This window comes from Octopus sinensis, linkage group LG1 (genome assembly GCF_006345805.1).
Source record: "Octopus sinensis linkage group LG1, ASM634580v1, whole genome shotgun sequence".
NCBI lineage: Eukaryota > Metazoa > Mollusca > Cephalopoda > Octopoda > Octopodidae > Octopus > Octopus sinensis.
In genome coordinates, this window is record NC_042997.1 from 83022043 (window position 1) to 83042385 (window position 20343).

Genomic DNA, 20343 nt, shown 5'->3' on the forward strand with positions numbered 1-20343 from the left:
CCCGGGTTGGGTGTGTGTATGTATGTCTTTGGTGATTTTTTAATGGTTTCATTTATAATTTGACTTTTATGAATTTTTGGCAGACCATAGAAAAGGCTAGGTTTGCATTTGAAGTTTGTTAGGAAATCAATCTCTTTGGTTGTTAGTTCCTTTTCATGGGTTTTAATTAGTGAAGATAGAGTTTTCATTATTTTTTGTGGGGTGTAGTTGGTAATTTTTTCATAATGTAGGTCGTCATGAAGCAAGGAAATTACAAGATTTCTGTAGTATGATGTATCCATTATTACAACTGCATTTCCCTTGTCTGCTTCCTTAATGGTTATATCCTCATCATTTTGAAGTTCTATCAGTTCTTTCCATTGTGTAGTGTTAAAATTTGGGTTAGCTTTCTGTTTATGTATAGTATGGTAGGGGAAGTTCTCAATGTGGTTACAGAATTCGTCAAGATCTTTATTTCTTCCTCTGTGTGGGATGTGTTCACTTTTGTTTTTGACTAGTGATTCATCTTCAGTATTGAAACTGTTTGATGCTTCTGCTAGTCTTAATTTTCTGCAAAATTCTGTTATATTATCCTTGAGTTCATTTAGGTTTGCTCTGCGTGGAGTTGGTGTAAATTTGAGCCCTTTTGCGAGGATGTCAATTTTTATGTTAGAAAGAGGTTTGGTTGAAAGATTGATTATCTTCGGTTTTTCCTTATTACTAGGTTCCAGCCTGTGTCCTGGTGTCCCTGGTCCCTGGCTAAAAAATGTTGGGTGTAATTTTGTTTGTATGAGTTGTCTGTGAGGTTGTGTGGTATTTGGTCGGGGGAGTGGTGGTATTGTTGCCTCCGATCGTTGTGTGTGTGTGGGAATCTATGGTTGTTATTGCTTGCGGTGTGTGTAACATTTCTGTATGGGAAATATTTTTGTTTCGAACTTCTTGTATGTGGGATGTTGCTTGACATAGTGTTTCTTTGCGTTTGTCTTGTGTTTAGTGGGGACCAGTAGTTTTGGTTCATGGGGTAGTAGCGATTTGTGTGTGGTGTATTTCTTATCCTAGTGTCGTATTGTGCTGTATGGTGGTTGGGTCTGGTATTAGGATGTTGTTGGTTTGTTCTGTTTTTGGTGTAATTTCTTTCATAGACGCGTCCTCTGTCAGCTAGTTCCCTGTTAGGTCTAGCATGGTTTGTAAAGGTTGGTTGTGGGTGATTTCTGTTTTTAGTGTATGGAGGATAGTTGGGGGTTGTTCGTGGGTTGTTAGGTTTTTCTTTTTTATTTATTGTAATTTTCTTAAGGAAGGGATTATTTGTACCCAATTCATTTTTGAAGGTTTCACTATATTTTTGGAAGAAGTCCATGTTTTTCTCCCAGCGTAGGAGAGAATTTCTCTCTTCTCTCTCACAGGAATCCTTCCAATGATCCAATGTATTATCGAGGGGTTGTCCCTCGGTATGTTTTAGTATTAGATTGTGCATCTCCTCGTCTATGCTTTTAAGTTTTTCTTCATTTGTGTAGGCCCTGAGTCTTAGAAGCTCTATTTCTGATTTAAAATTGAACAGAGCTGACTTTTCTCTAATAGATCTCTGTCCGTCAGGCTCGTTAGGAATTAATTTTATCTGGAATTTGCGTGGGAGGATAATTGGTGTTGAGTTTATCCATCCCTCGTAGATATCTGCTTTGTTGGAATTTTTTATCATGTTCCAGAAGGTGAGTTTTCTGTTGTGCAGGTTTGTATTCCAAACGTTTCCTATTTTTCTTTTTGCTGGGTTGGTTTGGGTGCGTATGGTGTCCTGCTGTGTTTCATTAGGTGCCTGTGTATTATTTTCGGATTTGTTGATGAAAATTGAGTTTAGTGTTGTATATAACAGTTGTAGATCCTTACTCACCTGGTCAGCGTAGCGGGTTGCATCTTCATTGCTTTTACTTTCCCGGGCGAGTAAGTTTGATTCCTCGATTTTGTTGTTCAGGTTAAGAAGCTGTGAATTAATATTATGGACATCCTCCTGAAACCCTTCCTTAAACATATCGATAGCCATATCAGAGATGACTTAGATATGTTAAACCACCTCCCAAAAAAAGCCAAGGAAGAAACAATCCTGGTTTCATTTGATGTAGTCAACTTGTATACCAGTATACCTCATAATTATGGACTGGAAGCAATTCAGTTCTGGTTAGACCAATTTCCGGAAGAAATACCAAAAAGGATCAGTAAAGAATTCATTACTAAATCAATTGAATTCATCCTACACAATAACCACTTCATGTTTGACAATACATTTTACCGTCAAAAACCGGAATTGCTATGGGTACAAGGGCAGCACCAGTCATTGCGAACTTAACAATGGGATACATGGAAATAACCATTTACCAGGAATCCTTATCAATCGTTGGAAACCCCCTCTCTCAATACATAAAAGAGAACTGGAAACGATTCTTGGACGATTGTTTTATTCTCTGGAATGAAAACACAGATAAACTCTTAAAATTCAAAAACCTATTGAACAGCATAAACCCAAATATACAGTTCACAATGGAATACAACCAAAAGGAACTCCCGTTCTTGGATATACTAATTAAAAAAATTAACCTTAAAATAGAAACAGACATTTTCTACAAAGCCACAGACGCCAAATAATACCTTCTTTTTAGTTCATGCCACCCAAGACACACTAAAACAACATCCCCTTCAACCTTGCAAGAAGGATATGCACAATAGTGTCAGAACAAAATACCAGGAACTTCAGACTGCAAGAACTCAAAAACACCCTAATTGACAGACATTACCCAACTCAACTCATAGAGGATGGGATCAGACGTGCAACAGAAATCAACATAGAAACTTTAAGAAAAGTTCAACACAACAACACACCTTCCCCGAAAATACTACCTTACATATCTACATACAACCCCAGAAACAAAGAAGCTTTCACCATCATCACCCAGAATTTACCAATACTTCATAAAAACCCCAAATTAAAGGAAATTCTAAACATACACCAAATCATTAAAAGCTACAAACAGCCTAAATCACTTAAAAAGATTCTCACAAAGGCAAAATTATCTTCTAAAATTACGGATGCAAAAATAAAAAAAATGTGGTAGATCGAACTGTGCAACAAGTCCTAACCTATTGGAAGGATCAGAATTCTTCTTTAAAGAGGGGCAGAAATTCAAGATCAAATCTAACTTTACTTGTGCCTCTGAAAACATAATTTATGTCATTAAATGCTCGGGCTGCCACCAAGACTACGTGGGGTCCACGGGACTATCACTCAGACGTAGATGCACACTGCATCGACAACAGATTGCATTCCCAGAATATAGAATGATACCTTTTAGTGAACACATTGAGAAATGCGCAAAGCAACTACAACCACAATTTTTAATCTTTCCATTTTACCAATGTGCTTTCGGATCATCATCACAAATTAGACTAAATAAGGAAACATTCTTCATTGAAAAGTACAAACCCAGACTCAACTATCCGAACTCAATAATACAGAGAAATTCACAGTAAAGGAAAAAAATTTTTTTAAGCGATTATCTCCCTTACACCGGAAGAAATCACTCACTACTTTCCCTTATTTAGAACTCTCCGTAGCAAAAATACAAGGATTACGTTATTAAAAATAAACATTAAGTCACAAGAAATTTGAAGAGCTAACTGCGAAACCGGTATTTCTTTAAAAATTATAAAATTATGTCATTTTAAGGAAAGGAAAAACATTTTTCCAATATTCTCCAGACATTTTGACGCAAATATATATATTTTTTAACATTTAAGCCTTCTGTCGTTTTTTCACTCTTTACTATTTTCTTATATATATATATATATATATACATATACATATAGTCGAGCGACGACGATCGAACGGTGAATTCTCCACGGACTCAGAGAGAGAATTCGGTGGAGGAAGGTGGCAGTGAACTCGGTAACTGGTGACCGGAGATAACAACAACAACAACAACAGGAAGAGATACAGAGAGACACGGCGGAAAGCAGTTGGTTTACGTTTAACAACAGTTTATGACAATTACGACATCAACTACAATGTAAAATACATCAGGTACATCAAAGAGAATAACATACAACAAAATTAACAAGATCAAAGCATGCAGGTACAATATACAGTCCGGAGACAACAGTTCAGATCAAATTAAAACAAATAATGTTCACATTAACGATACAGTTCAAATTGATGCAATATATTTCAGAGTTCAATGTTCTACATTAGAGTCTTTCTCTTTTTTTTTCAACAACTCTGTAACACAATTCACAATGTTCTTTATAATCTCATTTCTTTAATTCAGTACTTCTTCCTCCCTTTTTTCACATCAATCTTTTACATTTCAACAATTCTTTTTCCTTCTTTAACACATCAAAACATAAACAAACATACCGTTACGAGCTCCTACTACAAGTAGAAGCCAATGCCTTCACGCTGTAATCTCCCTCACCTCCTCAATCCTCTGTGTATGTCTTTCTCAACGTTGTCGTTGCCTCTCGCTCTTCTTAATCCTATCTACCTGTGTTCCTCTACGCTGTTATTCCTCTCGCTTGTCTGTCTCTTGCCAGCTGACCGCCTCCTCCGGCCCCTTTTGCTGTCCCAGGCAGAACTCCTAAACTGCCCTGTTACCAATTTACTGTCCAAAGGCGCTTCATGATGGACAGGTGTTGGCAGATGGAATTCACTTAAACCGCGTATAACATAGCGTCTGATATGTCTGTCCATGACGATTAATGCCTCATTATAAACATCGTCGTTGCCATCACGTAGCGCTAAATTAGCCTGTATATCCTTTGATAGGCTCTGTCTGAACGATTCCCAAAGGTTAAGAGGGTTGGTGGGATTACAGTGGATTAATATGCTACAAAACAATCGACGCATTTGCCATGGCAGTTTACAATTTGAGGCCTCTGCTAATGTCCTGTGTAAGTGGTCGTCATTGAGAAGAAGTCCGCGCCTCAAACATGCTTTCCTGTAAGTGGCGCAGATGATACCATCAACCGTGCGAAGATCAGCAAAAGACTTCGGTCCAGTAACTACATGAAGTAGCATTCTCAAAAAGATTTCCTGTTTGGTAGGATGAATATTATACACACGCGCAATGACGTTCTTCCTAGAAACACCGGGCCAATTGTCAAGTTCTGTTCCATGTGACCTGCGCTTCCAATTATTGTTGTTGTATGTGTAATATTCCGGTACTTCAGGGTAAATGAGAGTAGCAGCAAACTCATCAACTGAACACAATTTAAAAAATGCTGTAAGCGTAGTCCCTTTTGGATTTTCAATGACTTGACGTGCATTTTTCTCTGTGAAGTAAACCAGCTGTCTCTTCTGTAAATGAACATTCAGGTGGAAAACTGATGGTGAGCTTAGATGAATCTCGTATCCAAAAATGCGCCACGCTGCTTAATTGGAGGATACATACCTACCCAAAACGAATTGTTTAGTTTCGTCATGTCTAAGGTCTTCATCGCTGAACACAAACACAGCCATATCATCGCCCTTATTAATTTACTTGCAGAGGTATTGTATGCATCTCACTGAACTGCAGTACTCAACATTAATGTGTGCATTAAATGTTTTGGAAAGCAAAGTGTTGAATGGAACGATCCAGGCATTATCAACATCGAATGTTTTAGCCGTTGTTTAATTGTAGCTGTGCGGCCACCCAAACCTGGGTCACATATGAGAAAGAGAGGACGGGAAAATGAAATATTTTGCAATGTAAACATGATTTGTTTTAAGAGAAAGATTGTCATGATTGTGTGTTGGTGGTGGCGATGATAATTCTAGACCCCTTTTCACATTTTGATGAAGAGAACCCGATTTCATTCGGGTCTACTGGGGCCACATATAGGGGTGTGTATGTGTGTGTGTGTGTGTGTGTGTGTATGTGTGTGTGTGTGTGCACACTGTAGAAATTAAATTAGAGATCAAACCACTAATAGGGAAATGAAACAATAAAAAAACAAAAACATAAAAATATAATATTAGATATATGTATATATGTGTGTGTGTTGACAGGTAGACAATAGAATGCGATGGCGATGGGGATGGCGATGTAATATTTGTTACTGTCTATGACGCTGATAGATACATGAGTAAAATGTATAGGAAGGTAAGAGATAGAGTGAGTGAAAATGTTCTTGGAAGAGAGTAAATAGCGAGTGATTTGAGGAAGACTTTACATTAAATAACGGTAGTTGCATTGTCTCTTGAAGAGGAGTGAGAGAGTACTGGAGGAAATAGGGTGAGTGAGGGAGATGGCCCCTAGCAACCACACCTTTTAAGATAGGGATTTCTAAGGTAGCCCACGCGCATCGTCACCTCATTCTACATGTCCCTGTAAATTTTGGAGCGAATCGGACGGGATGTAGTGGCATTGAAAGCGATCCAAGCGGTAAAAACGCATTTCAGTTTTATATATAGAGATATATATATATATAACTCAGCACAAACAAAAGCATTAAAAATAAGCAAGACAAATGAAAATATACGAAATAAAAATGATTACCTATGTACCGATCAGTTTCGATTGTTAATATCCACGTATATGGATACCTGCAATCTCATCAGCAGAGTCGGTCATATAGAAATACAATTCGCAGGACTATATACAAAAAACGTTTGACCGGAATCTCGCATGCATAGAGTCCAACCAATTATATTTATGTGTATCTTTCAAATGCCTTCACATTGGCGCGCTGAGATCGGAAATCTACCCTGCAGTTAATAAGTAGCAGCAGTCAATTTACCGGTTAGAGAACACTTTTTATTATTTAAAATTTAATAAGGGTAGAAATTGATATTAATCAATTAAAACCAGTAGCCTAGCATATTAAAAAAATCCGAAGATTAAAATATTTTTACATACAAAATTTAAAGGACTGACCACTAAAAGTGAACGGTCAATTCTTTGTGGAAAATAGCGATTTTGACGTCTATATCTAGCATGTTGACCGTCCACTTTTAGTGGTCAGTCCTTTAAATTTTGTATGTAAAAATATTTTAATCTTCGGACTTTTTTAATATGCTAGGCCACTGGTTTTAATTGATTAATATCAATTTCTACCCTTATTAAATTATATATATATATATAACCCACTAGAATGGGAGCAAGCGCTAATCCGAATGATATGATATATATGTAAAAAATGTAATATATAAATAAATATCTACAAATATGAACCATCTGATCTGATTACCTCAATTTTTCTAATATATAATACCTGTACATCATCCCCAAACCTTCCGATATATATATATATATATATATATATATAATATATATATATATATATATACATACAGAGAGAGAGAGAGAGAGAGAGAGAGAGAGAGAGAAGAGAGAGAGAGAGAGAGAGAGAGAGCTTTTCGTTTATTCGGCTATATTAGTTTCTCAGTCACACACAAATACAGATCCGTTCTTACGCGTGCGCGCTGGCATAGGCTCACTGCATGATTATCACCTGAACACCGAGACACGTATATGCGTATCTGTCATTATTCAATTTATTTCAAAATTTTTTGCCAACAGAAAAAGAAATGGTTTCTTAAGGCGGAGAGCTTGTAGGAACGTTAGCACGCCGGGCGAAATGCTTTGCAGTATTTCGTCTGCCGTTACGTTTTGAGTTCAAATTCCGCTGAGGTCGACTTTGCCTTTCATCCTTTCAGGGTCGATTAAATAAGTACCAGTTACGCACTGGGCTCGATGTAATCGACTTAATCCGTTTGTCTGTCCTTGTTTGTCCTCTCTGTGTGTAACCCCTTGTGGGCAGTAAAGAAATAAGAAAAAGAAATGGTTTCTAACCTAGAACCAAGGCTTCTTAAGCCTTTCAACATCAACAACAGGGTATTTTTATTTGTTTGTTTGTTTGTATGTATGTATGTATGTTTGTAAGTATGCATGTATGCATGTATGTATATATATATATGTATGGATGGATGGATGAATGGATGGATGTATATTTGTGTGTGTGTGTGAAAGAGGGAGAGAGAGAAAGAATATCAGTATGAGCATATATCAAACACTGCACTGCTGAACATTTCATTAATCAGCTGTCGATTGAAGAATTGTATGCCTGTATGTATATAAGTATATCTCTATAAATGTATATAGTTCAGTTCGACTGTGAGAGCGTTAGTCTCGATATTAATTCTGCGTTAGAGTATTGGATTGTTATTTTGCAAACGGTTATAAGATAATCGACTCTTGTTACATTGCTTATTGTTACACGGTTATATTTGGTACTGTGATATATATATATATATATATATATATATATATGGTAGATGAGTTCAGCAAAAATTTAGATTCAGATGAATATGGTACTTAAGTTGAGGCACCAGAATTTAGTACATAGTGTGTATAATTTTTAGTGAGAAAAGCTTGTTGTTCAATAGACGTTGGAAATGTTTGAACTTAGAAAAGAAGAATGAGGAGGACAACATCACATATGGCAGTAGAGTTAACAGGGAATGTGAAAAGTTCAAATTGGACGAATTAACCCCAGATATGTTCAAGTGCCTGATGCTTACTCAGGAACTAACTGCACAGAGAAAGACGCAGAAGTCAGAACAAGAATTCTCGTTAAGTTGAAACAAAACCAAGCTGTAACCTTACAAGTGTCAGAAGGGTGTGAAAACTTAGTAAATTTAAAACACGGCACAGAGAAAATTGAATATAAAGATTGCTCACAAGTGAAACAAGTGCTGTTGCACGAAAACAAAGGCAAAAATTGCAGTAAAACAAAGTGCAATGCCTGTATTTAAACTATAATGGAATGTACTGTTTACGGCAATAGACTAGGTAAACAAAGGACTTGAAAGACTTGAAAGCCTAGGAATAATCGAAAAGACGGACCACTCCGACTGGGAAGCACCTACGGTCTACGTAAAAAGGAAAAATAACAAGTTAAGAGTTTGTGCAGATTTTTTAACAGGCTTAAGATTAGAGGATACGGTTTCAAGTTAACGGAAGAAAAATGCGAGTTTTTTTCAGAAAAAAATTAAATACTTGGGCCAGATAATAGATAAAAACAGACGGAAACCGGATCCATCCAGAGCACCTGCAATAAAAAATATGCCGACGCTGAATAATGTGACTATGCTACAAGCATTCTTGGGTTTAGTAAATTATTATCAAATTTACATTCCCAATATACATAATGTAAGGGCCCCGTTCAATGATCTGTTAAAGAAAAATACAAATGGTGTTGTACTGTAACTGCCAGAAGGCATTTGACGAGTTAAAAAACACTTTAACGTCAACGCATTTTGATCCAAAGCTGAATATTATATTAGTTACAGATGCAAATGATTACGATGTAGGAGTTGTGCTTCTGCATAAGTATGACGATAGCCGTTAAAAGGCTATAATCCATGCACCACGATCGTTATTACCAGCTGAAAGGAACTATAGCCACATAGAAAAGGAAGCGTTAGCAATCATATTTAGTGTGAAAAAATTCCATAGATTTATTCATGGAAGAAGTTTCTGTTTAGAAACAGGTCATCGCCTACTACTGTCAATATACGGTTTTAAAAAAAATGAATACCAACACACACAGCAAATAGACTACAGCAATGGGGTACTACATTATGACTACTAATGGAATATTTACCGTAAAAAAAGCTAGGGCATGCGTATGGTTTGTCCAGACTGATACCAAAACACTGTGAGCCATTCGAAGATACGCTAATCGCAGCTTTAAGAGCAGAAGGAGAAATAAAAAATGTAATGTGGAATGTGTTACTCAAGTTACCGGTAACCATAGAAAACTTAAAGCGAAATGCGGTAACGGACAAATTCACAACAGAAGTGAAAAGAATACTGTGGTCAGGAAAAGTAAATAGGAATAGAATTGGTGCGAAACGAATCGGAAACTTAACCCGTTACTCAATTTGTGATGGTGTACTGATGTATGCGCAAAAAGTAGTGATACCTGAAACACTACAAAAGAAAATGTTGAGGGAATTTCATGTTGGATATCTTAGTATTTCGAGGATGAAAGCTTTAATGTTTAACTACGAGTACTGGCCAAAAATGGTTAGAGAAATCGAAAATATAGTGAAAGGCTCCAGTGGATGTGCTCTTGCAGCAAAATTACCGACGATAAAAAAGTGAACCTTGGCCAAAAGTAGATGTTCTGTGGTCGAGACTACACATCGATTTCGCTGGTCCTTTAAACACTTCGTACGACTTCGTGGTAGTTGATAGTTTCTCTAAATGGCCAGAAATTTGTAAGTGTAAAAAACTAGCCTCTTCAACTGTGACAATTTTTTTTACATGAGCTGTTTGCGAGAGTTGGCATCCCAGACGCAATAGTGTTTGACAAGGGAACGCAATTTGCGTCTTTTGGATTTAAAAAGTTCTGTAAAACGTTCGCTATAGAACATTTGACTACAGCATCATACCATCTCGCATCTAACGGACAAGCAGAACGCTTTTTCGATACGATCAAGAGGACCCTAATAAAGTTGAATAAGAAAGTGACACCAAATCCAAATACACCAGCGGAGCTAATGTTTGCGAGGAAAATAAAATCAGTCTCCGACAAATTGCCAAACTCCTACCGGGCAAGGAAAGGAAAATTGCAAGGGAAAATACAGCAAGATTTTTCAAAATTGGTGAAAAGATGTTTGTGAGGGAATATAAGAATGTAAAACAGAGTTGGGAAGATGTCGTGATTGCCAAACGCATAGGAAAAATGATATACTTGATAAAAAGTAGAAAAGGCATGTACAAGAGACACATGAACCAACTGGAAAAAAAAAGATTCGTTGAGAGCGAATCCAAGAGAATGGAAGAACAAATGGAATGGTTATATGATACTTTTCAAGTACCAACGCCTCTACAGGTAATTGAACCCAGACGCACAAGAATAAGATAAAGAAAATGTACGGAGTTCGTGAGAGAGGATGCCAAAAGGAAAAAAAAAAATTAAATGTGTAACTAAGAAAAAGAACCCTAAAAAAGGGAGGTAGGGAGATATAAAAAGTATTACTATTAAAAAAAATAAAATGATACTCCCTAAGAAAAACTTAAAAAGGGGAAATGTGGGGATTATAGTAATCATGGTACATTCCTCTCACATGACGAGTGGTATGTGCTAGTCGCTATAAATAAGGTGACGTCTGTCTGTATAAAGAAAGGGTACGACGTAGACGGTTATAGATAGTCGTATCTTACTGGTCTAACCAACTATACTGCTATACCGAAGTGGCGTTATAACAAACCGATTTTAAGGATTACAACAAATACAAACATACATATATAGAAATCGTATAGTTATGAATGTATGTATGTATGCATGTATGTATAACTATGTATGTATTTAATGTGTATGCGTGTATCATTGTTCTATCTCCATTTGTGTTATGGCATATAATTACGGGTTACATTTCAATTTTCACAGTAATTAGAAGACGCATTTATGATAGCAAAGATTGTTTATTTATGACAAGTTTCGTTTTTCAAGAAAGATATGACTATAAACCATAAACTTCAAAGCTGTTACCGCTAACATCCATGCATTCGGCTTTGCAATAACTTAGAGCCTCGTCTCATTTTAATCTGATTATTGACTTCAACAATCTTTAATATTCCGACCTCGATCCTGGCATGTATCACATCTGGATTTTATTCATTTAGTTATTTTTTAATCATTTATACGAAGCCGACTGTCTACAAAACAATTATCTTCAGCAAATATTCTGATGTATCAGGTTCTGTGAAATGAAATGCAAACAAATCATTTGTTAGAGATCTGAAGTCAAATAGTAATTAAGATAGAAGTGAAGGAAAGAACACAAATTGAATGAAGCAAAGTATCTTTTGGTGACACTATAGATTTCGCTGATGTACTGAAAGGTAAAGAACCTCCATTAGCCGTTTAAGCTCCACTAATTAATTACATTACAAGACATAAACAACTGCAAAGATTTTAAAGTGAACATCCTAATCTTGCCATAATTACTGGTAGTTATAATTCTTTTACAGGTTTCAGTCATTGGATTGCAGCCGTACTGGGGACCGCCTTGAAGGGATTTTATTTGATCCTATCACTCAAAGTATTTAAATTCGGTACTCATTTTACCTAACTAAATTTTAGCTAACTGACTGGCTAAGTTACCTTTTGACAGAAACGACCACAACTAGATGCACCATTTTACACCGGTATGTACTCACACAAGCAAACATGCACATACTCACAAACACACATATATACAGACACTCACTCACAAACACATCTCCTTAATCACCACAGGAATGCGAAACGAACTTCTTAGTCATAAAAATATTTCTAAGCCTATGTCAACTTAATGAGATTCTATTCTTATATTTTAAAAAATCGCTTGTACATTCGCAGTATTAATTTTATTCATCTAGTAGTAATTAAAGTAACATGTGATCATAGTGTGATTCAATCTTAAAACGAAAAAGAACGAAATAAAATGCTTTAACACGTACATTCCGGCATAGTTCTGTTTCTGCAATTTCACTGTCTTAGAATGACAAAGATTAATAACAGAATGAAGCGAATGTCACGTAATTACGATTATTAAGATTATGCCTAATTAGGGAAGTGTTTTAATTCGCACAATTTAATTCGCATCAGATCAGTGATACAAGTAAATTTGATGTGGTTGATGAAAGATTGAAAAGGGTTAGGGCTAGAATATTGCAGGAATAAATGATGAAAGAAAGAGAGCCGTAGAGTTACGTTTCATACGTGGTACAGGAGTTGAAGTTGTTGCAGGATTTGGAAAGAAAAATATGATACGAGTATCGAGAAGCAAAAATAACGATTAAGCAATACCATTTAAAGTAGAATGGGAAAAGTAACAGAAGTTATGAGAAACATAAAAACATGAAATGGACCAAATCTTGAATATTCTCAAAAAAAGTAAGTTTATCGATCTCAAAAGATAGCTTTCTTTTTCTCTCAACCAATGAGGATCAATGGTTAAAGATTTCACATCAACTTAGTAGATCAGTAATTTACAATTGGAAATATGTAAAATAATATATTAAGAATATGAGACTCGAGAAATAGAAAAATCAATTCTTTGAAAATAGAATCTGAGATGCCGAGAGAAATCAGCATAAATACTTATTTGATGGCTGATAAAATTTGAGAAGAATTAATTGCGTTCAGAGGGAAATTTAAAACAAAGTGGTTTGAGAAAACACGAATCTTGGCGTCAGAGTTTATAAAGGAAAGAAGCAAGAGCATTCAAAGTTGGTAGATTTAATGATTGTACAGAAGAGTTACATTTATGGAGGAAAGGTTAAATATTTTAAAGTGTGCTGAATATATTATAAGTTCCTAGAATACATAGGGCCAGTTACTTGGTTTCGAAGGTGCGTAAGCGACCGAAATTGCAACGGTCCGTCGAAGGGTTACTCATCTATAGCTGAGTGGACTGCAATAACGTGAAATGAAGTGTTGAGTTTTGCTCATATCTTCTTCTTCTTCTTCTTCTTCTTCTTCTTCTTCTTCTTCTTCTTCTTCTTCTTCTTCTTCTTCTTCTTCTTCTTCTTCTTCTTCTTCTTCTTCTTCTTCTTCTTCTTCTTCTTCTTCTTCTTCTTCTTCTTCTTCTTCTTCTTCTTCTCTTCTTCTTCTTCTTCTTCTTCTTCTCTTCTTCTTCTTCTTCTTCTTCTTCTCATTATCATTATTATCATTATGCACACAACAAATTAGGCTGTTTGAAAAGAAACATTCCTAACATCGGGCTACAACATTCAGCTAACATCGAGCTGAATATCCTAGCTATCCCTAATAACACTGTTTTTTGGGGCTGTACTAAGCTGGGTTTTATGTCTATTTCCTCTATCCATCTGTTCAAATCTTTTGGAATAGTTCCTAATTCCCTTATAACTACTGGGATACATTTTATCCGCACTTTCCATAGTCTTCCTGGTACTTTGCTATTTTTTTCTAAACCTCTCAGATTGAGTTTTTCATCATTTAGGACTGTAAAGTCAATTATCTGGCACTTTCTATTCTCTTTATCTTCTACTACTCAACCAGGCCCATCTACCATGCAAAGTCTTCTGCCAGTTAGATATCGTCTGTTCTTTTTTCTGGATTTTAACTTCGTTTTTTTTTTTTGGTTTCTGTGTCTTGCTTTGACTCTAGCAGCTTTGGTAAGCTTTCTTCCCCATTACCTACATAGCAGTCTATATCTACTCTAGCTAACTTAACGCAGTCTTCTGCTGCTATTAACCTTCTTCCATTGCTGAGTATCTAAGTAATGAGGTTTGATTTGAATCTTCTGTTGTATTAGTTTTTGTATTGTGTGTTGTTTGTACAGCGAAGGTTGTGTTCTTCTGTTGAGTATCGGACTTCTATGGCACATGTGATCTTTGTTCATTTTGTTGGGTATTTACTATATGAGTTTACTCCTTTGTATTTTTGGAGGAGTGTTGCATAGTGGTGTGTGTAAATTATAAATCAACCATTTCATAGTATTCATTGTTATCTGTCCATCGTTCTTTCTTTTTTTTTGGTTGGCTTGTTATGGGTCCCTCTTTACAGCGTTTACCGTCCATGGACATGTGTTGATATTTCTTTGTTTCTTTCGTATGTATAATCATTATTGATGTATATGCGAGAAACCGAGAAGAAACAGCAATGTGCATATATATAAAGGTCTTGTATGAATATGGATGTATATGTACTTAAAATTTAAAATTTTACATAGGTTTGCAGTTTTCGTATAGAAATATTGCAATCCATATGTTTAGATTTTCACGCACGTGTTGCTGTGGCGGCGCATCTGAGGGAAGCTATATATATATATATATACTAGCAGAATTGCCCGGCGTTGCTCGGGGCTGAATTGCTTGAAAGTACTGTTAATGATTGCACTGAATTATGATGATTATTCAGGCAAATATTGATATAAGCTTACGGTGGGAGATAAGGACTTAACGATCAAACGTGTGCCATTGCATTGTTTTGGGGGAACCAAATTTCTGATGAGCATTATAGGGGCACCAACTTTAAGTTTGAGAAAGTGTGGTGGTAGTCCGGGGTGCTCAAAGGAATTGAGTACCTCTATTGGATAGTTGATGACGTCCTCTGGGTCAGGAGTTGTATCGATAGACTGATATACATAGACTTCCCCAGGAATGAGTTTTAGCATTTCATCATTCATATGGTGAACAGTTTTATTCCTCGGGGCCAGTATAGCCTTTTTGCCAATCCAATCCATATTCTGATAATTAGCTTGTAGATCTGGGAACACTATATCTCTGAGATCAGAAGGCGTCTTAACAATGGTACAAATGGAATCGATGGCAATATTACCATTTTCATCCCCTGGTATTTTGCCTTCGCCAAGTGAAAGGAGGGTGTGAGGAAATGCTGCTGATGTGATATTACGTCGCATATGAGCACGCATATTGGTGTGAAGTTTGAGAGTTACTTCCGTTTATTTTAAAAAATATGCATTAAAATGGAAAAAAATGATGGTAAATTATTTGTAAAATCATAGACTCATCGTAGACACGCGCTAATACCCAGAAGGGCTCGATATGAATCACGACTATAAGATACCCGGTTTTGGTTAAACTGCATCGCAAAATGTGGGAGTAGTTAGGAATCTAAATCGGAGTAGACAGACACACAACCTTTCTTTTATATATAAATATTTTCATCCTAAAAAACTTTGTATGGATTGAATGGTTACCTCTATGGAAATATATACACGCACATATACATACATGTGTGTATAGATGAATATATAAATACATTTAAATATCTATATACACTTTTAGGCGATCTTTCTGTTTCTTAGAGATAACTTTAGATCTTATTTTCGTGCTAAAAAACTTTGTATGGAGTGAATGGTTACCTCTATGGAAATATATACACACACGTTATACATACATGTGTGCATAGATGAATATATAAATACATTTATATATCTATATACACTTTTGGGCGATCTCTGTGCTACTTAGAGATAACTTTAGATCTTATTTTCGTCCTAAAAAACTTTGTGCGGAGTGAATGGTTACGTGTATGGAAATATATACACACACATTATACATACATCTGTGTATAGATGAATATATAAATACATTTAAATATCTATATACACTTTTGGGCGATCTTTCTGCTACTTGGATATAGGGGCGATGTTTCGCTTGTCGTAGCACACGTTTCCGTCGATTTCCGTAAAAAATGTAAACACTGAATCGGCCATACATACATACATACATACACACACACATACATACACACACACACACATACATGCATACATACATATACACATAAACCGAGTAAAAAATTTCAGTTATCTCTCTCTTTCACACATTACTCTCTCTGTCTCTTCACACACACTAACAGAAGCACTTCACTTACACAACATACTGTCTGTCTCCCACACTCCCTCAAACACACACACATGTACATCAATGCGTCCCATGCACGGTAACTTCAAAAGAACTTCCCTCGTCATACAATCGCTTTCTCTTAGTCTCTTTCGCTCTCATTACTTATGTAAAAAAATAATTTTTTTACGGAAATCGACGGAAACCTGTGCTACGACAAGCGAAACATCGCCGATATTAGGTCTTATATTCGTCCTAAAATACTTTCCTGTCACACACTCACGCACACGCACGCACACACACACACACACACACACACGCACCCTCACACACACACACACGCACACACACACTCACACACACGCACGTTAGCTTACAATTTTATTTATATATCTGCGTGTCTATGTGTGTAAATAGGAAGTGGCAGACTGAAAGAGTCACTCACTACAAAAGGTGAATTACTTTCATTTTATTCCTTGCATACTGTGTGTGTGCGTGTGCGTGTGGTGTAAAACACATTAAGAAAAGCATTTGACATACACACCAGAATGTGAGTTTTCTGTAAATTTTGCTTAATTGGAGTTTAAATTTTAAAAAGTGGACCTGGCAAAACCCGATGCATTCTACTCTTTAAAATGCTAAGTAAATTGTAATTAAAGAAATCCTATATTGTAGATTTCTATAACTGACAAAGGGAGGCAGATAAAATCTGCCTTTTATAATAAGATATATATATATATATATATATATAATATACTAGCAGTATCGCCCGGCGTTGCTCGGGTTTGTAAGGGAAATAATTATATAAGCATTTTTAGAGATGTAAAGTATAATAGCCATCTCAATATGGCTAACCACAAAGGGGGAAGGGTTTTACTGTAGCTTTTTACGTTCTGAGATTTAATAATAAATTTTAGAGAGTTACTTCCCTTATATATGTCAAAAATGGATTAACAATGGGAAAAATTGATGGTAAATTTTTTTTTAAATCGTAGACTCATCGTAGACGCGCGCTAATACCCAGACGGTCTCGATATGAATCACGACTATAAGATACCCGGTTTTGGTTAAACTGCACCGCAAAATGTGGGAGTAGTTAGGAATCTAAATCGTAGGAGACAGACACACAACCTCACTTTTATATATAAAGATTTCCTCTATTTACATAATATTGAGGTCTCTTTCATTCTTTTGTTATCTTACTGTTTTTACCAATATACATATATATATATATATATATAAATATATATATAGTTACAGAGATGTACTTGCATAGCAAGTGACTTGATCTGAGATCGTGTGCTGGAACGAAAACAGTTGCAGCGTTGAAGGTGTTTATAAGCCATTTAAGAAACACACAAAAACCGTTAGATTCACTTCAACATTTAAATTTAATTTGTCAAAATATTTTCGTCGCTTTGAGACCGCGACCTGTTAGCACGATATTTTTGTCAGTGAACAGGTCGCGGTCTCAAAGCGACGAAAATATTTTGGCAAATTAAATTTAAATGTTGAAGTGAATGTAACGGTTTTTGTGTGTTTCTTAAATGGCTTACAAACACCTTCCACGCTGCAATATATATATACACACATATATATATATGTATGTATGTATGTGTGTATATGTGTATGCATGTATGTGTGTGCGTGTCTGTGCTTGTGATTGTCCTCCACCACTGCTTGACAACGAATGTTGGTTTGTTTACATCCCTGTCACCTAGTGGTTTGACAAAGGAAACAGATAGAATAAGAACAATGCTTACAAAAATAAAACTGGAGTTGATTCATTAAACTACAATTCTTCAAGGCATTGCCCCAGCATGGCCACAGACCAATGGCTGGAAAAAGCAGAAGAATAAAAGAATACATTCTCTGCTTTGGTCTTATGTTCAAGGCATGAGAAAGCTTGAGTTTACATGAGAAGGCCTAACAGACCTGGTAGAAACAGCAGCCAAATCTCCCTCAAATCACACCTTACTGTCTTATGTATGTATATATATATATATGAGCCAATGAGGGGGACCTCTACATGGTAGCTAGACCTGGTAGAAATAGCAGCCAAATTTCCCCCAAATCACACCTTACTGTCTTATCTATGTATATATGTATGAGCCTATGAGGGAGACCCCTACATGGCAGCTAGACATGGTAGAAATAGCAGCCAAATCTCCCTCAAATCACACCTTACTGTCTTATCTTTCTGCTACTTGGATATAGGTTTTATATTCATCGTAAAAAACTTTCCTGTCACACACTCACGCACACGCACACATACACACACACACGCACCCTCACACACACACACACGCGCACACACACACACACACTGACACACACGCACGTTAGCTTACAATTTTATTTATATATTTGCGTGTCTATGTGTGTAAAGAGGAAGTGGGAGGCAGAGTGAAAGAATCACTCACTACAGTAAGTGAATTAGTTTCATTTTATTCGTTGCCCACTGTGTGTGTGCGTTTGCGTGTGGTGTAAACCAGACTAAGCAAAGCATTTGACACACACACCAGAATGTGAGTTTTCTGTAAATTTTGCTTAATTGGAGTTTAAATTTTGAAAACTGGACCTGGCATGACGCGATGCATTGTACTCTTAAAAATGCTAGGTAAATTGTAATTAAAGAAATCCTATATTATAGATTTGTATAATTCCCAAAGGGAGGCAGATAAAATCTGCCTTTTATAATAAGAGATATACTCTTGGGCTCGATATAATTGAATTAACCCAACCCCCAAATTTCAGGGTGTTTATAGTAGAAATTCTTACTACTACTACTACTACTACTACTACTACTATACAGTGTACTTCTCATTAGTTCCATTAAAAATAGCAACCTGCTTTTCAAAAATAATGTCACCCATAACTAGTTGTTAACAGACAATGTGTCTCCTCTCTTAACTGAATATCGTTAATCATCAAACCTATAAAAGTTATTACTACTATTATGTTAAACATAACATTCATAAGTTGGGTGTGGCTAATTAACTCATTTTTTCGTGGTGGTTATTCTTGACATTACCGAGTTAGTTTAGCCTGAACTGACAGTTAACAAATTTTACAATCAAAATAACACAAAATATAGAATAGTTTTTTGTGTTTTGTCTTTGGCCAGTAAGTGTTATTTCCTATTTGTTTCAAATAGAAATCAAAGGAAATGACTACTATTCCCTTCAAACTTTGCTTTTGTGATCTGGACATCTATGTTTTGAAACTGACTTATTTTCCATTACATTTCAGACAGATTCAGCGCTGAGTTGTTGAAGCACAAATATCGTTATAGCAAATATTCTGCTCAATACCACAGATACGCTTGTCTGTTGCTTGACTGTAATTACTTGAAAATGTCCCTTAGTGACTGACATGATGTGCATCTCTGATGATGGGCAGGAGTGGTAGGGGAGCATCATAGTCGGGCTTCTTTGGAGTTTAAATAAATGTAACAACAGCAAAGTTTGAAGCAAATGTTAGCCATTTTTAATACTTTCTAGGAGTAAGCAAATAGGAAATAACAGTTGCTACCCAAGGAACAAAATCGTGTTACACATTGTTATTAGCTTGTAGTTGGGAGATATATTAGAGTTTGTGCTAGAGTGGTTTGTAAGACGTGCGAAGCAGGAAGCACGTGGTCGACCGTGGATAGAGGTAAAATGGAAACAGGGCGACGTGTATGCAACTAGAGACAATGACATTAAACAATGGTTTAAGTAGGATTATTAATGTTTTTATATTTGGAAAAAAAAGGCATGTGAAAAAAATAATATTTGTATCCGCATTATTGAGCGTGTAGGCGGTATATAGAAGTTTGAGGATATGTGTGTGTGCATTTGTGTGCATATATGTATGTTTAAATGTATGTATACTTATATCTATACCAGTATGCATGTATACGCATATATGTGTATATGTGTCTGTGCACGTGTGTATATCAGCATGTCTGAACGTGTTTGTGTATGTGTACACACATACACACACACGCACTTACATGTGCGTATAC

The 20343-nt window shown here is 36.1% G+C and overlaps 1 protein-coding gene across 3 annotated transcripts in view; it reads left to right on the forward strand.

The window, feature by feature from the left end:
- LOC115216136 (parathyroid hormone/parathyroid hormone-related peptide receptor-like) overlaps positions 1 to 20343 on the forward strand; it is a 143037-nt gene that overhangs the window by 93599 nt on the left and 29095 nt on the right. The window lies entirely within an intron of this gene.